Source organism: Panthera uncia, unplaced genomic scaffold (assembly GCF_023721935.1).
Source record: "Panthera uncia isolate 11264 unplaced genomic scaffold, Puncia_PCG_1.0 HiC_scaffold_1942, whole genome shotgun sequence".
Taxonomy (NCBI): Eukaryota; Metazoa; Chordata; class Mammalia; order Carnivora; family Felidae; genus Panthera; species Panthera uncia.
Genome location: NW_026058627.1, coordinates 13,647 through 18,249, shown reverse-complemented (window position 1 = coordinate 18,249; position 4,603 = coordinate 13,647).

Genomic DNA, 4,603 nt, shown 5'->3' with positions numbered 1-4,603 from the left:
TCACTCCCCCTCTGGTCTTCTCTGACAAGCATAGGGCCGGGAGCAGGTTGAGACAAGCATTCCTGTGCCTCCATGATGGCACCTCTCCATTCCTCTACACTTTCCCCATCACCCCCTTTGAAGTACATGAGGTTAACACATCCCCTCTCCCTCACCACCCCCAGTGGCCAGCTGAAGGTCTGGAACAATCCTTCACATTCTGTGAAGACTCTGGCACAGGCCTACAGTCGCTTCTTTCATTCCTGTTGCTACATCAAGGTAGGCAACTTTATACCTGCCTGGCCCAATGTCACTTATAAAATGTCCCCCTCCTCTAATCAAGCTTCAACTCAGCCTCTATTTGTAACTTGGAGTTAGGGAACATGCTCAATGACACCATATGCGGGCAATCAACAAAATCCAGAAGGTAAGAAACTACAGAACAAATGTCCTGGTTTCTCCAAAACATCAATTGCAGAGGTGAGGGTGACCAGAAACATAGATTAAAAGTAAAAAGAAACAAATCAAACAAACACAGTGGTGTGGCCCTTCTCTGGATTTTCTTTTTCTCTTTCTCTCTCCCTCTCTCTTTTTTTAATTTTGACAGGGAGAGAGAGCGAGAGAGAGAGAGAGGGTGTGAGCAGGGTAGGGGCAGAGAGAGAGAGGAGGAGAGAGAGAGCAGCCTCCACATTGTCAGCACAGAGCCTGATGCAGGGCTCAAACTCATGAACTGGGAGATCATGACCTAAGCTGAAATCAAGAGTCAGATGCTTAACTGACTGAGCCACCCACACAGCCCTGGATTTTCATTCAAAAAAAAATTCAACTGCTAAAATATGTATAAATAAATAAAAACAATTTTGGCGGGGGGGGGGGGGGGGTGGAACAAACAGGGACTTTCTTTTTCAAACAGGACTATTTCAGTATTGACCAGGTATTTGGTAATATTAGGTAATCAGTGTTGATCTTTAAATATATGATCCTGAAATTGTTCTTGCATTTCAAATATATATTTATAGACAGAGTAATTTGGTGTCTGGCGATTCCTGCTAAGTTACTCAGGGGGTACGTAAGTGGAGAGAAATGAGTTCGATGTTAAGAGATGTGACAAGATGGCCGTTCGTTGGTTAAAGCTGTGTGAGGGGGGCTCCGTGTAGGATCCTCTGCCTTTGTACTTTCCCTGATACAAAGTGGGGAGAAGCAATCCATGGGGGTGGCCCATGCAACCGGAAAGCCTTCCAGTTCCCCACGCACCACACACCACAGTCATAACCCTGCACCTTGGCCCCTGGAGCCCCTCCAGCCCTCCAGCACACCCACTCTCCTACCCTTCTACCACATTGAGGCCTTTCATCTGGGGGCCTCTCCATTTTCTGCCAGTCTTCAGATATTTTCTGGCTTCATCTCATCTCTGGTCTACAGCCCATGGTTGAGGACTTCAACCTCTCTCTCTCTCCCTTCGACATTGACTGTCTTGCCCTCTTGTCCTCACGTTGTCTCTAGAGGCAAAGCCTATGCCTGGACTCGTCCCATGAGTTCTCTGCTCTCACACTCGCCCCGCAACAGGCTGCCTGGCACATGCCAGTCGGAGGCACAGCACATCAAGTGTCCCCGACCTCGGTAAAACCGTGACACCACGGAACAATCCTTCAGCCTGTCCCTGTGTCCTTCACTGGCTGTCTCAAAGCTTCCCCTTTCAGCTCAAAGCCCCAACTCTGCCTCTTCACTCGGCACTCTGAAAACTCTGAAAGGACAATGAGTGTTTCACTAAGAAAGGCAAGACCACCAGATGCGAACTCCGCGAACCTGTGTTCTGGAAACCCCTTCTCCCACCTCTTGAGGGAAGTTAACCACTACCTACCCTCCTCTTAGAATCTTCAACTCTCTGGGGCGCCTGGGTGGCTCAGTCGGTTAAGCTTCTGACTTCAGCTCAGGTCACGATCTCGCGGTTCGTGAGTTCGAGCCCCGCGTCGGGCTCTGTGCTGACAGCTCGGAGCCTGGAGCCTGCTTTGGATTCTGTGTCTCCCTCTCTCACTGTGCCTCCCATGTTCATGCTCTGTCTCTCTCTCTCTCTCAAAAATAAGTAAACTTTAAAAAAAATAAAACAAAAAAGAATCTTCAACTCTTTAATATCCTCAGTGCCTTCTCAACCTCTTTCTCCTTCTGTCTGTCTGTCTGTCTCTCTTTCTTCTGGATTTTTCAATACTTTCCCAATGTCAGGAAGAAAACAAAAAGCTGTCTTTCTAGCTTCCATGTCCTCTTCCTTTCGCTGCCAAACTATTTATCACCATTCATTCTTCAGCCCACTATTTCTAAAATCACCGATGACCTACAGAGTCGATTGCCAGAGTCAAAAGGCATTATTACCCCATCCTGATCTTATGTGGCCTCTTATTGACGTCTACACTAATGGGAGGCACTGGTAAGGTACAGAAGAACTTGGAGCCACCCCTGAGGATACAAACCAAATCCACATTTGCATTAGCAGTTTACACAGAGACATTTGGAAAAAGTAGGACTGAACAACTGAGACGCATTCAAGCGGTCAGAGATTAATCCCGGGGAGAGAAGACTAGACTCTAACGGTAAATTAGTGGTGGCGATCTCTGTTCTCAGGACGACGGCACAGACAGAAAGGGCCACTCGGAGTAAAACAAAGCAAACTCCATCCTGTGGCGCTGCCTCCGGAGAAGGAGGGGCCTTATTGGAAGTTGAAGGAGGCTTTTGCTGCTTCTCGATCACTGGAATCTAAGAAGGAGGATGGATTCGTGTATTGCGTGTATAATTAAAAATCAGTTAAAAAGACAGAAGAGGCTAGTGAAAGAAGCCAGACACCAGAGTACATTCTGTGGCGTTCTACTCGTACTAAACCCAGAAGAGGCAAACTCATCTAATAAGAAGTGGATCAGAACAGCTGTTATTCTGGGGCCGTACAGACGTGAGGGGGCATGAGAGAACCTTCTGGGTGCTAAAAGCATTTAACATCTTGAATGGCCCGGAGTCGTCACACAGGCGTGCACCTATGCAAAGCTCAGATTTGTATATTTTACTCTGCGTCAATTATACCTGAATTAGAAATTAAATAGAAAGGCACACATTTTCCAAAATGAAAAAAAAAGGGGGTGGGGTGGGAGAAGAAGAGCTGTGTAAAGGGAGCGACCTCCCTGATCCACCCACGCGGTTAGTGCAGGGAGACTAAGGAATTCAGCGTTCAGATTGTACGGCTGGGACTCAGCTGTGCACTGGGATCCCAGCTTGAGCAATGGGACTTTGTGATTCCAACTTGACCTCATAGCGGGGAACGCGCTGATCCACCCATGTGCTCATGGCCGTGTACTTGACACTGGAATGTTTTCACTGTGATTAATCAATTGGCATCCTGGGCTGGAAATTTCAGTCTCCAGAAACTCAGCTAATAGTTACTAGCACTCCTAGTCTTGAGTCAGACGCCTTCGGAGCACCCATGTGCTACTTTCCTGGCTCCTCGAGGGTCCCTTGCCCAGACCACTCAGGAGCCAGCCTGGTGCGGGGCCCCCTGACCATGGCCTGCTTTCTCTGTGCTGTTCCAAGAGAGGGGAACGGGTGTAGGTGGGAAGGAGGTCTAGAGCGATTCTTAGAAATCGCCAGTTCAGCTCTTCTGCCCCTGTCTTTCCACACTGGCTCTCACTGAGTTCTCGTCATGTCTAACCTTACTCACTGCTACTCTCTTCGCTACTTCTTCTTCCCTTTCCCATTCCACTTCCCTTCCCCCCTGCTTGGACTTTTTCAATGGTTCTTCAGGGCTCCCATGTTCAAGTTCAAACCACTAGATTTGGCGGAGATAACCGTTTCGCCTAACTTGCGACTACTGCACCTCCACCCCCACTCCCTGCATACTTTCCACTTCATCCAGTTTGCCAAATTGGTGGCATGCTTGACATTTTGGATGGGGCAATTCTTTATTGTGCAGGACTGGCCTGTGCATTCCAATCGGTTTAGCGTTCTTGTCTTCTGCCCACTGAATACCTGCGATACCCCACCTTCAGACATTCTGAGAACTAAAATATGCTCCCAGATATTTCCAAACAGCCCCTGCTTTTCCAACTGGGTGGCTCATACTGGCCCTTCATACCTCAGCTCACGTATGGAATCAGATACAGTTGCCATCCTCATGGTTCAAGAACACAGAGTGTTGACTATTTAATAGGATTCAACCAAGTATTCTTTCTTTCTGGAAGCTCTCACTACTGATGCCCTACCGCACTCTGTGCTTTTCCTTACCCAGGTGTTCACACCATGTGTGGTAAGAGCTGATTGTCTTGTCCCCTCCCTCTCAACTCACTGCTCAGCCCTAATTACCTGGGAGCAAAGACCAAGTCCGAACTTAATCTCTCGGTATCTCAAGCTTCACTTGGCTCAGTACCTGTCACATCATAAGTAATAAACTCATATTTGATGAATAAACAAACAGGATATTGAGCATACTTTCCCTGATGACTCAGTGTTATTATTCCCGGGCATAGAGATGACTTCCAGGCTGACTGAGCCACTTAGAGCTTTGGGCTCTACACCAATGACCCCCATCACCCTGCTTTGTGGGTTCGTGGGTTTGGATTTTGCATCAGACCATCAGTGTGCTTGCCTC